This window comes from Felis catus, chromosome A1, assembly GCF_018350175.1.
Source record: "Felis catus isolate Fca126 chromosome A1, F.catus_Fca126_mat1.0, whole genome shotgun sequence".
In the NCBI taxonomy this organism is placed as follows: domain Eukaryota; kingdom Metazoa; phylum Chordata; class Mammalia; order Carnivora; family Felidae; genus Felis; species Felis catus.
In genome coordinates this window covers 182,695,885-182,712,842 of record NC_058368.1, presented here as the reverse complement: position 1 = coordinate 182,712,842, position 16,958 = coordinate 182,695,885, and the positions used below count along the sequence as shown (strand labels likewise).

At 36.0% G+C, this 16,958-nt stretch overlaps 1 protein-coding gene across 1 annotated transcript in view; it reads left to right on the top strand.

Annotated features, from left to right (window-relative positions):
- Positions 1-16,958, top strand: part of TENM2 (teneurin transmembrane protein 2) — a 2,391,334-nt gene that overhangs the window by 193,958 nt on the left and 2,180,418 nt on the right. The gene's annotated exons all lie outside the window — the stretch shown is intronic.

Below are 16,958 nucleotides of genomic sequence, written 5' to 3'. Positions count from 1 at the left end.
ATGGATTAGATTGAATAAACAATATGCTTTCTCTGATTTTATCAATGTTCTTTAAAAACAAAACAAAAATTGAATTTGAAACCAGACCAAGAGTCTATTTCAAGTACTCATGATGTACCAGAGGGAGGCCTCACACTCCAAAGATCCAATTATGTAGGTTTATAGCCATTTACTACAAGTTTTAGGGACAATCTACGTGTTTTGGTTGAATTCAAATACTACTTTTAAGATTTGGAAATCATTTGAATGTAATAGTCACAGAAAGTATTCTCCCTTGCTAAAAGAATTGTAAATATATTGAATATGTTCATCAAGTCATTATTAAGTCTAGCTATTCATCATATACCGGTTACACTTTAACCAAATCAGTCATGGCAAGGAAGTTTCTTAGAATTTATATGTCTCCGTTCTGTTTCTTTAGGTCCAGATAGGTGTACAGTAAAGTCTTGAGACATAGGTTTTTGGACAATCCAAATACAGGTTTTATCTTTACTATTTTAGAGTCAGTAAACCAGAGGCAAGCTACACCAGGCTATGCCTGGGCATCTCAGACTTACACCTTTGTCACCACTTACAGTTTAGGCAGAAGATCTCATTCAGGCTTCCCATTGCTACATTTCAGGATTTCATTAGTGTGTGAGGCTTCCCAAATGAGTATTTCAAGTGACAGATGATTTTGTTGTGCCCCTTCTCCACAGCATCAATATCCACTATTCTATGGAGGATTAACTAGAGTAAGCACCCTGCAGTCACTGCTTATGAATTGTAAATGTGTGACAATTATGGCTCTTGAGGTACAAAACACATTTTTTATAGTGATTTGTGGGGCCCATTTTTATTGGGAACGAGCTTAAAACTGCCAGATTCATTAGCTACTTGAGCTACACTGGTCATATCCTTTGTGTGTTTGCGCATTAGGCTTTCTTAATCAGAGAAATAAGCTTACATAATTTCTTTTAAATTACACATAGTCGGGAAGGAGGTATTCAACACAGGAAGGATTGTGAGAAAAACTATAAAATAGAAATGCCAAGAGTGGATTCACATTAAAAAATATTTAATGAGCAATAAAATGCCTCTGTAGCGATTCCAAGGGATGCACAGCGTGGTCCGGGAAAGAAACAGTGTGCTCCAGTAATTTCTCTTGAGAATGGTACAATTTAGAGAGTCCAATTATTTTCTGCTGCTCGGGTCCCCTTGTCCGATTGTCTGTCTTATTTTTTTCCCCCCTGTTTGGAGTTATTAACAGTAAACTGATGTTGAGAGATTTACAGCAAAGATGATTTCAATGGTTGAATGTTACCTCACCTTCTGCAAAAAGACCACAAGGAGGATCTCATTGTGTGACAGACTCAAAGATATTTTCCCTATAAAAGGAGTATCATAGGGGCGCCTGGGTGGCGCAGTCCGTTAAGCGTCCGACTTCAACCAGGTCACGATCTCGCGGTCCGGGAGTTTGAGCCCCGCGTCAGGCTCTGGGCTGATGGCTCAGAGGCTGGAGCCTGTTTCCGATTCTGTGTCTCCCTCTCTCTCTGCCCCTCCCCCGTTCATGCTCTGTCTCTCTCTGTCCCAAAAATAAATAAACGTTGAAAAAAACTTAAAAAAAAAAGGAGTATCATAAACATAAAAACATAAAACGCATAAAGTATAAGCACAGTTTTGTCAGGACATCCACAAACTAATAAAAGTATATGAGGGTATGTGTGTATACACACACATGTATACACATATATAAATATATATTTATGTATAAGTTGTATATTTATTACATATAATTGCTCTATATAATTTATGTAAATGCAATGATGTTTATACTAATTTAATGTCATTGGCATTGATTCAGTAAATATCCATTGTACCAGGTACTCTGCTAGGTTTGGGCATACGATAATAGAATCAGCTTTCATCTTATGGAACTTATATCCTCATTGGGTTATGAGAAAGTTGTTAATCAAATACACAAATTGATGTATAATTAATAATTGTGCTTTCTCGCTCTCCGGTTCTCATAGTAAACCTAATCATTTGGACCTTCTGACTTCTGCCTGGACTTCTGAATTGATCAGTGAGCCAGCCTAGTATCTCAGAAGTGCTAAGCCACTAGTACAATATTGTTTTTCACCTCATGTATCGTCAGGTACTCTTAAGACCCTCCTGCATAGGAGACAAAAATAAAAATAAAAAGCTGAGGCACATAACCAAACTATAGGCTGTTCCAGAATCCTTGTGAGTGGTCTCCTCCAGCTTAGGCCGCGGCTTATTCCACCATTCCAAAATCCCCTTCTTCTGATGGTTAATTCATGTAATAGCTTGGCTAGGCTCTGGTGCCCAGTTGTTTGGCCAAACATCAATTTAGATGTTGCTGTGATGGTCTCTTATAGATGTACTTGAACATTTACAATCATTTGACTTTAAGCAAAGTATATTATACTCCATAATGTGGGTGGGCCTCATCAATCAGTTGAAGGTCTTAAGGCTCAAACTCCATTTCATGGGGAAGAAAGAATTCTCCCTCAAGACTGTAACATAGAAATTCTGCCTCAGTTTTCAGCCTGTTGGCCTGTCATACGGATTTCAGACTCAAGGCTGCATAATGAACCCTGACTTGGATTTCCAGCCTGCCAGGCTACCCTATAGATTTTAGACTTTCCAAGCCCTACAATCTTGTGAGCCAATTCATTAAAATACATTTTACTCTCTCTATATAAATATCCTATCACTTCTGCTTCCCTTGAGAATCCTGTCTGATATACTATTAACTACTACAAAATAGGTTAAATAGATTATCTGCAGTTGGTTTCCTTAGAAGCAAACTCTGAACTGAAACTTCATGTGTAAATGATTGAGCAAAGAGGTACTTCCAGTAAGAAGCTAGAAAAGGAGTGGAGGGAAAAGGAGAGGGAAAGGATGTGTTCCATCCATAGTATAATTTCAGGCAAGGTTTTAGCCCTATCCTGGTTTTATGGGGAGCAAATTGTATCTGAGAGTTGGTCCTACCTTGAGGAAAGAAGCTCAAGCTTCATATCCGGCAGAAGTTAATCATTGGATAGGGATTAGTAGGGCCTCTAACTCTACATACTTCTGGCTTTCTGTACTGCTGGTGCCATTTGTTAGAAGCAGAGCACACAGACACACAGACACTACTACTGAGCTTGATTTGCAGTAATGGGAGTGAAGCATGGACAATCATGCTACACAGTTAACAAATTTGGTTGATTTGGCCTAAGCCATACCATACCGTATGCCAGTTACTCTGATAATGTACAGAGGCAAAGAATACAATGATGGGTTAAACGTAGAATTTAATATGGTGGCATCTCTCTTGCACAGGAAAGAAATACCCTCCTTTTCCTGATGCCCAAGAACAGGAAAGAAATTGTAGGGCAAATCCCATCACAGTAAATCCATTGATATCTGACACCCTACTATGTTTCCAGCCCTGCACTGGATATGCTGAGGAAGAAACACAGAAGTCCAAGCCCAGTTTCCTCCTCTCCAGAACTTAACAAATAGAGATTGGAAAATCATATATGTGGATTTTTATTATCTAAGTGAACCTCTTATTTATCTTACTTGAACCTCTTCATTTATAATGCAGGGATGATAATGATATGCATTTCATTTGACTGCTATGAACAATAAATACATGCATGAGGAATAGTTAGCAGAGAGAAAACTGTAAATGAAAGCAGTTTATACTTTTTATTCTTTTGCTGGACTTTCATGAAGTCATGAGCCTTGTTTTCCTCACCATTTTTTTGCCCATATCCTAACATGGTTCCTGACTCCTAATAGACATCTTATATGTCTCAAGAATGAACAGAAGACATTAACTAAGAAAACAATTAATCTTTTCCTCTTGCCTTTTTGCCTAACATTGTAACTTTTTTTTTTAAACATAGGATTCTCAAGGGCAAAGAGTTTATGCTAGTTGTAAGTTGCATACAGCTGGCAGTTAATGTTAAGTAATAATATTTGAGTCAATTATATATATATATTGTTCTTCAGGGATGTATCTATTGTTTATTAACCTTTAGGGAAATGTCTTAAGTGTGAGGGAAAATAGAAGACATATGTGGCACAGGTATTTGCTGAGCTGTTCAGTGAACTACATTGTTGAAATGTTGCCAAGCTCTAAAGTTCTATTCAGAATTCTTAATCAGTCTGCATACACTCTTTTCATCTGCAAACTTATCAGCTACATACCATCATCCGTGTCTTCTGATTGCTCTAATTATAGTCTATTAAATAGCCTCCATCTACCTGAAATGTGTTCCTCTCTTGACAAGTGAAGGCTGCACCCAGGAAAGGGGACTGCATGTCTCTTCAGTCACTTACTCATTCTTCACAGAATGTGCATATCCCCATTGTGCTGGCACCATTATAACTTGGAAATAGGAAAGATGAATAAAATGTCTCCTCTATGGTGATTAAAACACTAGTAGGGCAACACATATGTAAAAAATTTTGCTCTTGTATGATGCCCCTGGGTAGCTCTGTCAATTGAGCACCCGACTCTTGATTTCAACTCTATCCCAGGGTCATAGGATCGAGCCCCGTGTCAGGCTCTGTGCTGGGCCTGGAGCCTCTTGAGATTCTCTCTCTCCTTCATTTTTATGCTCTCTCTCTCTCTCTCTAAATCAAAAATCTTTAAAAATTTTGCTCTTATGGTATGCAATAAATAACAATAGATTTGCTAAATTAATCTTAAATTTACAACTTGAATTTTTACTTATTCATACATCCATGTAATCACCATCTATGACAAGAAAAATAAGGTATTACAGAAAGCTTGTTTATGTCCTTCCCCAGTCACTAAGTCCCTATCTAGAGAGAACAGTTACTCTGACTTCTAGCCTCCCAGATTAGATTTACTTGTAAAGAGACATTTAAAGAGAAAACTTTGATACTCTTTGAAAGTACTAGACACAGATGGGTCTAAGAAGATGCAGATGATAATGAAGCAAAAAAGACCTAAGAAGTGTAAGAAAATAAATCTTTATAGAGGTGGTGACACTTCAGTTCTATCTAGAAAAATGATACAAGTCAATGAAAACATGGAGAAAGAGGGACTTCCATGCAGAAAGAAATGGCAAGCACAGGGAGCATTCTGTGTTGAGCAGGTGGTAAGTAGATCATTTTGCCAGGCAGTAAGTTCAGTGATAAGAGGGGTATGAGGAATAAGAAAGAAACATTTGCATCAGACATCAAACTTTTCATAGTACGTTAGGAGTTTAAATATTACACTATGAGCAACAGAAGGCCAAGAATACTCTAATTTGGGATTGGGGAAGAAATTTGGGAAGGGGTAATGTGAGGATAGGTTACACAGCACTGAGGCAACATTTCCCACCAAATATGCAAATATCAGAGTCATGATGTCCAAATGCCAACCCTACAGTCTCTTTCTGATGAGTATTTTCCCAGGTCCTTTCTAAAACTCAAATTGCACAGTGTGCCATGGGATGTATCAGAGACTTTATAAGAGAAAAGTGTCACATGTTTAAATGATTTGGGCAGTACAGGGTTAAACATAGGAGATTTCTTTCATAAATAACTTCATAGTACCTTTAATATGTGCATTAGGAATATTCAGAGAAGGGAATATATTTTCTCTTACATTTATATTTGGCTGAAATTAAAAAAAAAAAAAAATAGAGTACCTTATGGTATGGATAGTGTTCCATAGTACTCAGGGAAATGTTGTTACAAGATAGAAACATGAAAAATGGCCTATTAGAAAATTCATCTCTGTCTTACAGATTTCTAAACTGAGAAGCTCAAGCTGTATCCACATCATTTAAAAATGTTTGATCATTGCCATAATTTTAATCAAATCATTTATCCACCCAGATGTTTTCATCCTGAGACCTAAATTCCCAGAAATCTTCAAAGGTAGTACCCGAGGGTTGCTAGTGATGGAAGATAGGGAACCCCCTACTCTAATGAAAATATCTGGGAGGGTGTGAATAACATTTGTCTTCAAAATTGAAATCCTGCTCTTGGAAGGGAAGGGAGAGCTTTGTGAAGGAGAACCCCTTTTAAATAACAAGCTCCTAGATGCTAACTGAGGAGCAAGCTTAAGTGACGGCTCGGTGGCCCTGAGATAGAAAGCTACACAGATATGATACGTTGTGAGGATGTGCTTGCAGAAAGTTTGTTCTGAATGGATGGGTTCACAGCCACAGTTCTGGGTTTGAATTTAAGGGCAAACTGGGTGTAAGTCTGCCTGCATGTATTGACTGAGACAAATGATGAACTCTCCACTTGAAAAAACAATGAAGTAAATATCTGTAATGGCCCTTCCTCCTGCAGGCCCTTAGAAATAGTTATAAATTAAGAGTTTAAGGCAGAGTATCTCTATTTGCCTGGTTCAGTTTCGTTTTTCTGTTCTCAATGGAGCATTCCCCTCCTGGTGTTCAAACCCTACAGATACTCACAAGAAGGGAGAATAGTACATAACAATTTTGAGATACAAATGTCTGATTTCTTTTATATCTTGATCATTAGAATAATCCAGGATGAATGTATATCCCATTGTTGTTTGCCTATAATTATTACATGACTATTACAAGTGCTTGGAAGAAATTAAAATATTCTCAGCAACGATACACAAAGCATCACTTCTATTTTTCATTTAAGATAATAACAACTCAGAATAAATTTTCTATGTCTGTGCACATCACTATGGCTGTAGTTTAGAAATAAAATTTAGAAAACTTTTGCTATTCCTTTTTTGGTTTTCTCTGTATTATTGTTTTTTATTGTTTTGTCTATAAAATTTATAGAATTGGCTTGCTTCCAACCATGTAACTCCAAAAGTATGCTGTTTCTAACAATCTTATCTTTACGGCAAAGGAAAATCTTCGTGCCACAAATGTCTAATTAATGTCACACTAAAGATAAAAATACTTCAAAATTAGAAGAACTACATGCATCTATCCTAAATAGTTACCTGGAATTTTGAAAATTTGCTATCAGCTTAATATTTCTATGGCCATTTGCTAATAATCAACTTAACTATAATGATTGTCTATCTTCATTTATCATTTGTAGTGCCTTATAGTAGAAAAAGCACATTCACACCCTTTAATTCATAGAGTTTTTACAACATGCCCATGTGAATAGTCAGAATTAATACACTCCTTTTCTAGGAAAAGAAATCAAAGCTTAGAAAAGATGCCCTATGTCATCTGGTAACCAGAATTCTAACCTGATTTCATGAACAAACTGTGAACTATATGTAGAACCTAATAGTTTAGAGAAATAATTAAATCTGTATGTTTTAATGCTAGGAGGAGGTCCAAATGTCATCTGATCTGATCAGATGAAATGTGATGATAAAAGCTGAGATATGTCTAGTCATTCTTCAGCATTACCCCACCCCCCCACCCCCACCATCTTAACCTCTTAGAAACAGCCTTAACATTCTAGTTCCAGACTTGTGACCCATGGGTTATGAGCTTTTCCTATTTTCTTAGGATTTATTGCCTTAATTTTGCAGTTTTCTTTCTTTTTTTCTTTTGCTTGTCTCGTCTTTTCTGTCCACATTGACCAGCCATTTTACTATCATAGGGTTTTAAATTATTTAGAAGAGTAAAGAATGCTGTTGGCCACCAAATCCAATCTAACGTCTTCAATCCTGGATAAGAGAACAAAACCCAGTGTGGTCATATAAGTTTCCCAGTATGGCCCAGCCATATCGTAATATGCATAGCAAATTCTCTTTGTGATGATCTTAGCTGCCTAACTTATCTGCAAATATAAACTCCAATTTTATAAGGGTCAGTTAAATCATCTCTCTTGCTCCATTTCAGTTATACTGGATTAATCGCCAGCAAATACTGTTTGTGGCAGGTATTTTCAGAATCAGGAGAGAAATAAATGGTACTGAGTGATAAAATTGTCATTATTGCAGTAGATCCTAAGACTATTAATATGACTATTAGCACACGATAGAAGGGTAGTTCGTGATATTCATTATTGTTGTCTTGGAAGGGCTAGAATAAGAAGATGGATTTCAACATGAACACCAGTCTTAAGATAAATATTTCCATATTAAATATATTGCACATTTTATATACCATATAAGACGTGCAAAATAGAATCTGTGAAAATGTACAATTTCATGTATATAGTAACACACATTCACGTGTACATTGTGTGTGTGTGTGTGTGTGTGTGTGCGTGTGTAGCGTTTAGTTCCTATCTATATACTATAGTATGGTTCGAAAGTACCTTTTCTGTTAAAACTACTGAAGCTTGATTCCCAACACCTTGCTATCTTATCTTCTTTCCCTTCAATCTCTCAGTTAATAGGATTTCTATAAACCTCTACGACAGTGGGCTTGGTAGCTCAGCAGATTAGTCTGTGGGCTTTCATCCTTGGAACCTGGTTCAAATTCAGTCCCGACCAAGATGTCCAATAATCCTCCATGGGCGGATTGCTCTCAAAGAGCATGAAGCCTAGTTTCTCTTTGAACCAGACTTGGAGCTGTTTTTATATCCATCTTAGACTTGAGGTTTCATTCATGAAACTGAGAAAAAAATATGAAACATGGGCATTTGATTTTGGGTTCTGACTAGTTTCCCTTCTGAGGGAAAACAAAAACAAAAACAAAAAAAACTCAGTACACTGTCTCATGGGACGAAAAAAAAAAGAACTATTCCTATTTCTCTCCATAATCATCACTGTGCTACAAATACCTAAAAGTAAAGCAATATTGTTTTTGCGTGTCTTTATAACCCCTTTTTACAAGGGTCTGACAGTAGTTTCCACTGTCCCCTCATACCATGTTCTAACTGTATTATTACTCACCAAAAGACTAATTTTAGAGAGATTTCACCATGTTACTCCATTAATTAAAAACCTGTAATGATGCTTCTTTGTTGTCTGTTCTGCAATAGATCCAAATATTCCTGAATTGCAAGTTGCAACTTACAAAACTTTTGTATTTATTTTTCTTTTCTACAGTTAGCAACTTTCTAATTAGTCAGAAAAACTTGCCATACAGCATACTTTTTAAATACCTGAGCATTTAATTCTGTTACCTCTGCCCACCCCATTCCTTTCCACCTGCTGGATTATGCCATCAGTCTTCTTTTTCAGTACTACTTCTCCTTTATGGGCTGACTGACTTCATCTCCTCCCATAAGCTATGTTTCTGCCTATCACTCAACAAAAGATCAAACTCCTATAAGGTATATCAGAAAGAGCACTAAATTAGAAATTGGGAAACAGCTTTCTATTCATTTCTATTTCAGTGATTAGCTGTATACCTAGAGCAAGATATTTATGATGTTGGTGATAATATAATAAAAATTATAGTTATTTCCTGAGTGCCTGCTAGATTCTAGGCAGGGTTCTGGGTATTCTTTCTAAACCTTATTTCAACATGACACCATGAATATATAACCCTAATATTCAACCCTAAAAATAGCTTATATGTGAGACTCACTAGCCCTTTTAATAGAAAAAAGTAGAGAACTTTAGGCAACTTGCCAGGTAGCAATACAGCCTAGATTTCAACCCGGTTTTGTTTGATCGCTTTATCTCATTTTTAAATAGTGAAGCTGCCATTTCTCTTCTCTGAATCTGAGTTTCACCTATCAAATGAGAAAGATGATCGTGAGGTCCTTCCAGCTCAAGAATTGGAATGGTTGTATACATTCTTATTTCCACAGTGTCACAAAACATTTTTCTTTAAATATTTATTACAGGTTAGATTTCTCCTCTTTGATGAATATATGTGTGTGTGTGTGTGTGTGTGTGTGTGTGTACACTCACATGTACATATATATGTATATGTATAAGACAATCAATCCTGGGTAATCAGTTAAGGTATTTTTCCCCCGTCAGTGAACAAAAATTTTAAAAATATATAGCTTACAACATTTTATTTGCACTAAAACCAGAAATAAAACACTGAAGAACCACTTAATTGAAAGATTTACCTAACAAGGGCCTGAATCTTCCCTACTTGGAAAAACGTTTTATTTTAAGCAAGTGGGACATAGTGTTGAGCAGTTTCTATAAACGAAAACTTAAGAGATTTGAATATTCTTAATGTCTTTTTTTTTACACAATCCCAATAGTATGAACTTTCAAACCCTTTAAAATGGGAAAAGATTAAGAATGGCATATAATTTTGAAAGAAACTATTGCCTATTATTAGTAATTATAATAGATTTATTCAGAATGAATAATATCTAGAAAATGTTCATGACCTTTTATTTCCAAAAAAATGGTGCAGAAGCTGGATGGCTAGAAAATTTTTCATTAGAAATCAACTTAGTCTTCAAATCTATTCTCACAAATATTTGTCAAAATACAAACTGAATGTTAAGAAAAATGTTAATCTTCTAATAAATTTCTTTCTTTTATGCAGACACCCTAAGTTAATAAATATCATGTTGGAATGATGACAATATACATTTCCATTAGCAAATTATAATACTGAAATTTGTTCTTTCATGTTTCTGTTTATTTTATTCACTCATTACTTGCATAATGGAGAACAGTAGTTAAATTTTTAGCAACTTCCTAGTTACTTATGCTTACATTTTATTGGTGCCAAATTAGATGTGAACAGCCAGTTTGATTTGCTGGAGTTGTCATTAGTGTATCAAACCAGAAAACATTTAGTAGTTGGTCAGTCTGCCTAGAGTCTTTCAAGTACCCACCTTAGCCTCAAGAAAACTAGGATATTTTCTTCCTTAAGAAAAGCATTTCTCAACTTATCAGTATCATCACCACTATTTATTTAATCAACAATTTAAATGAAATACTGTGACACAATAATCATTTTGGAATCATTCAAAATTAGATTTCAAATCTTGGTGTCACTAGGTATTGGTCACTACAATAATCCTTTCATAACTCTCTATTTCCTTATTCTAGAATATAAACAGTAAAAGCAATATTTCTATGGTGTTAATGTAAGGATTGAAGGAAGTCCTACATTCTGAGTTTGTCAGAATGCCTTGCACATAATACATGTTCACTTAATTATTTGGCAAATTAGGCATAGTTAATGCGATCTCAATGGCATGGTTGAGGAAAATTTCAATAGTTTTCAAGAAGAAAGACATAGTTGGGTGAGTGGAGATAATGAACTATTTAAGTGCATACTAGGTTTGCACCTTCTCATTGCATGTGCTTCAATCTATATTAAAAAATAGTCTGGAATGAATGTATTCTAGGATTCAGGGTATTGTATACTATTCTTTTTCATCCTATACAGTTCATGCATTTATTCATCTCTCTTCTATAGAAATAGAAGAAATAGGGTAATAAAAAGTTTATATAAAGATGCATCTAGACATAATGCTAAGACTCACCCATAGTATGGGGGGGGTATAATCTGGAATTTGGTGATATTCTAAATAGTTTATCAGCCTGCAGTAGAGAAACTTAACCAACACCCACTTTTGTGCTGACTGATCTTAGCATACCTCACTCATTTATTTTTTTTAAGAAAAATTTTATTACCATGTACCAAGAACTCTCTTAATGAAAGGTATATCATCATAAATGAAAAATGCATCTTACATCTGTGGATTTAATAGTCTAGAGAAGTGGTTGGAAAACTGTAGGCCACAGATTAAATCTGTGTAGCCCATTACCTAGTTTTGGACCACAGCCACAATAACTATTTAAAATATTGCCATGACAGCTTTTGCCCTGGAAAGGGAGACTTCAGTAGTTCCCACAGAGACCTGGGTGCTGCAAAGCCTAAAATATTTTCTGTCTGTCCCTTTGCCAAAAGTATTTGCTAACCCCTGGTTTACAGGTAGAAATAGACAATGAATAAAGAAATTGATGCACATTTAATTTTAATGAAATCACGGCAAGTGCTAGTAAAGAAAATAATATGGCAGACCTAATTTGAGTGGTGTTGTTAGGCTTCCATTACAATAACATGGATAAAACCCCCAATCTCAGTGTCCTAACACAATAGAAGTTTGTTTTTTGTTCACATAAAACCAGCTGTCGTCCAGCCAACTCCCTAGGGCATCTGTCCTTGTGGTACTTCAGTGATCCCTAGGTCCTCTGGCTCCACTGTTTCAACAAGTTCACTGTTAAAAAGGAAGAAAGTCTGAAAGAATCATGTAATAGGTTTTCACTGACCCAGCCTAGAAGTGACATTTGTCATTTGTTCACATGTCATTGGCCAGTACTTGTCATATGGTTGTGTTTAACTTCAGAGAACTGGGAAGTATCTCCCAGGTGAGTCAGAAGGAATGGAAGTCCAGAAATTGTTGAGGACTGATAATATTCGCTCCATCAGAGAAGTATTTCTGAGAAAGTTATATTTAATCTGAAACATGAAGATAGAGAATGAGGCAGGCAAGTAATGAGGAAACAGGATCTGACAGAGGAAGCAGGATTTGAGAAGATGAAAAAAACAAAAAAGTAAAGCTTTGATGTGTTCCAAGAATCAAAGAAGACCAATAAGTTATAGGGAAAGTGGAGTAAGATGCGATTAAGGCAGAATTCAGGAGAAAGATCAGGCAGGGACTTCTAAGCTCTGTGTATGTTTGAATATTATTCAATTGGCAGTCAGTGAAAGGTTTGAAACACAGGACATCGTTTCATTTATGTTGTAAAAGAACCACATTACCTTCTGAGCAGAGAATTGATTGGAGAATTTGTCTATGTCAGGTAAGCCCAGATGAAATTCTTTCTTTTTTTATTATGAATTTCTTTGCCATCCCATTTATGGGTATGGAAAAAAAAATAATTAATTATTTTGCCACTGAAGTTCATAAAATAGTTATAAGAATTAATAAAAAGGGAATTATTCTATTAAAGAGATTAAGTCATACACATAAGCCGAAAAGTTATTTCCTTGAGAAATTCAACCTAATACTTGCCACAAATCCCCCAGACCCATCCCTGTTCATATAGATTATGCACTAGCAAGGAGACAGAGATTAATGATGAAGAACTGTATCAGGAGGCTCTTTTGTTTTCCTTGCTATAAAATTTAGCTTATGGAACCATTCTGTCCTGAAAGAAAGCCTATGTTTGTTCTCTTGTTTTCATTCCCTTTTTCTCTTCAGGTGCCATAGAGCTTTTATATATTAAAGAGATGGATTTTTACGAAACAGGAAAATAACATTTTTTGGTTGACTCTTAGGTGTAAATTTTGTAAATACTAGGTAATAAATCATGGAGGTCCAAATAATATATGTGAAATTATAAATGTGATTTTGATGTTTTCATGACTAGCTAAACAACATAACTCATCCACAGTGCAATCACACCTTTTATAACAATTCTTATATACATATATCAGGTTAATTATAGCCTGCATATCTGACAAGAATTTTATGACAGCTGAAAACAGTTTTCATTTCTCTTTGTAAGTAGGTGATATCTTTTCTTATTTGGAGATCATTTTATTATTTGTATTCAGCATGAGCTATAAAGAATGTTCTAAAATCCACAGTTCAAGTTTATGAGATTGCTAAGATTCTAAATGCAATTCTATGGATTCTTTTCCCAGCTAAAGTTAATCCTAAATTTTGCCCACACATCACCTTCTTACAAACACTTCCTATAAGGACCCAAGTAAGAACCGGCTCCTTTGATGACTATTGGCTCTAGAACAATTTGCCTGAAATGAGAAACAATTTGCATCTTGTCTCTTCAACAAGGAATTTTCTGTAGAGTCCTCTTGCCTCTAACACTTACTATAATTGAAGGAGTAAAACCTCCTTTGGAGGCACAGTAGTATTCAAAAAGTAAAGTGTTCTGATTTTGTAGGTATCTTTGTGTATCACCAGAGGAGTGAGGGATAAATTCACAAGAAATGACACTTGCCGGGGCATTTGGGTGGCTGAGTCTTTTATGTGTCCAGTTTTGGCTCAGGTCATGATCTCATGGTTCATGAATTCAAGCTCCACTTGGAGCTCTGTGCTGTCTGCGCAGAGCCAGCTTTGGATCCTCTGTCCTTCTCTCTCTTTGTCCCTCCCCCATTTTCTCTCTCTTTCTCTCAAAAGTAAGTAAACATTAAAAAAATTTTTTTTAATAAAAAAAGAAATGACACTTCCCTTCTCAATAATATTTGAGTTGGGAAGTGGGATGAACACAAATCTATATTTTAAAAATATAAACTGTGGTTCTATTGGTTCTGTGACAGCATGAGAATCACATATTTAATCAGGAAAAAAAAAAATAAAGCACAAATTACGAGTGTCTTTTCCACGTAGAACATTGCCATATCAGTTTGCCAATGGCTCCTCAATGATAGTTTTTCATGTTGTATATATGAGAACTAGCACACTTTTATTTTGATAACTTCAAAAATTATATGATTAAATAAAACAAATGATACTGGAAAAATTGGTGGAATTAAAAAGAACTGTTAGAATTACAGTAGTTGGGGCGCCTGGGTGGCGCAGTCGGTTAAGCATCCGACTTCAGCCAGGTCACGATCTCGCGGTCTGTGAGTTCGAGCCCCGCGTCAGGCTCTGGGCTGATGATGGCTCAGAGCCTGGAGCCTGTTTCCGATTCTGTGTCTCCCTCTCTCTCTGCCCCTCCCCCGTTCATGCTCTGTCTCTTTCTGTCCCAAAAATAAATAAAAAACGTTGAAAAAAAATTAAAAAAAAAAAAAGAATTACAGTAGTTAATTTGGGGTGCTTCATATGTGCCTGACACTGTGCTAAGTACTTTTCATGTATCTTCTCTTTTAGTCCTTACCAAAACTATGAGGTAGAGATATTATTATTCCCATTTTACAGGATAGGAAATTAAATCTTAAGCATTTGTTTGATGTTCTGGGGGCAAAAACACGTGGAAGATCAGAGATTTAAAAAAATCTAGTTAGGGGCACCTGGGTGGCTCAGTCGGTTAAGCATCGACTTCAGCTCAGGTCATGATCTCGCGGTCCGTGAGTTTGAGCCCCGTGTCGGGCTTTGTGCTGACAGCTCAGAGCCTGGATCCTGTTTCAGATTCTGTGTCTCCCTATCTCTCTGACCTTCCCGCCATTCATGCTGTTTCTCTCTGTCTCAAAAATAAATAAACGTTAAAAAAAATTAAAAAAAAATCTAGTTATTTTCTTCAGACCCAATTTTTAATTTTAGTTTTCCCTAATTTACATTCTATTAATAAACAAAACAAACAAAAAAATATTTTTGCATATTCCCAAAAGGCACCAAGTTTGGGTAGTAGTTTGACACAGGGATGAAATGGATTACTGATACTTCAATGATCATAATCATAGAGCAGTCTTTAATGGAATGCTATAAATCTCTAAGCCACTTGGCAACTTTTTTTTTTTTTAATGAAACAGGTAAGTGTTTACATGGCTGTTTACAAAAAAAAAAAAAAAGAAAAAAGTGTATATCTCTATATAGATGATTATGAGGAGATAACAAACACCAGGTTGGCTGTCACACAATTTAAAACAGTAAACATATTCTAGCATATTTTATCTTAATTAAAATAAGTTTTTAACTTGGGTCAGAAAAATTATAAAAGTTAGCTGTTCAAAATAAACAAAATGTTTGTGCTCACATATCATTAGATATTTTCACTAAATGAAGTGTTTTAAGCTTTGCAATCAATCATTATCTATTGAAAAAAACGGATAAGTCTTTTAAAAAGTTAAATAACTCATCAGGGTCACAGAGCTAGTAAGTAGAGAAGGAATTCAAGAATAGATCTTTCTGTCACCAAAGTCATTATATGTACGCGTGAGTGTGGGTGTGTTTTTTACCTGTGAAACATTACTTTCGATCGGGTGTGTTGTAAATAATATCATGTGAAAAAACAGGTTTTAATTAAAAACTCAATTAGCAAGAGTTAACAAATCTGCATAACTAAACATCAAATACAGGATTTCTTTTTATTAATTAAACTATGGTTTCTGGAGCAAGAAAGGAGTTAGTCTGGCCCTGCTTCACTCTGAAGTGTTCATACCCCACTTGGAAACCTGGCATGCCGACGGGGTCACATACTTGAGAAACAGCACTGACAGTTGGCATAGAGCAGAGATAGACACAAAGCTGACAAACCATCTTTCAGGAGGGACAGTGAAAAGAATGGAAGCTGTTTGTTAGAGAATTGAAAAAAGAGGGGTAGGGGTAGCAATTGGTTTAGAGAAAACAACTGTCTTTATATTGTAAACTTGGTATAAAGATAATTAATATTTCCTTCTTAAGTCCAAGATAAGTAACTTCAGGAGTGGAAGTTTTTTCTTTGGGACTTGAGAGTCGGAGTTTTGCATAGTTGTGATTGCTTTAATCTGTGACTTTCTAATTTGTTCTTAAATTCTGGATAATACCAATGATTGTTTTCAAGCATGGCAATACATTTTATTTTTTTAAATATTGTCTGACATGTGCTTAGAGAGGTTGAGAGTGTTGGGAATGATTTCACATTAGTCCTCCATTTTGAAGGAAAGTTCCAAAACTGCTTCATTCATATCATCCGTCTATAGTTTTGGAAAGGTGGGAAAGCAGCTTGGCACAAGTACTAGGACCAGAAATCCGGTCCTAGGAATCTCTCACTCTTTATAACCATTAGACTACACTGTTTTGAGTTTATAAGTGAATTGTGTCATCTTCTCCAAGATAAGGAGTATTCTTAAATTGTCAACTAAGATACCAACAGTAGGGGAACCTCAGTGGCTCAGTTGGTTAAGCATCTGACTTCGGCTCAGGTCGTGATCTCATGGTTTGTGAGTTTGAGCCCCACATCGGGCTCTGTGCTGACAGCAAAGAGCCAGGAGCCTGCTGCAGATTCTGTGTCTCCCTCTCTCTCTGACCCTCCCCCTCTCATGCTCTGTGTGTGTGTGTGGGGGGGGGGGTTGTCTCTCAAAAATAAACAAACATTTAAAAAATTAAAATGAAAAAAAGAAAAGCTTCCATTGTATCTCAGCACTCTCTTTCATGGCCCATGACCCTTATTCAGCAAGTTATGTTGGGGGTCCAGCCTAATTCCCATCGTG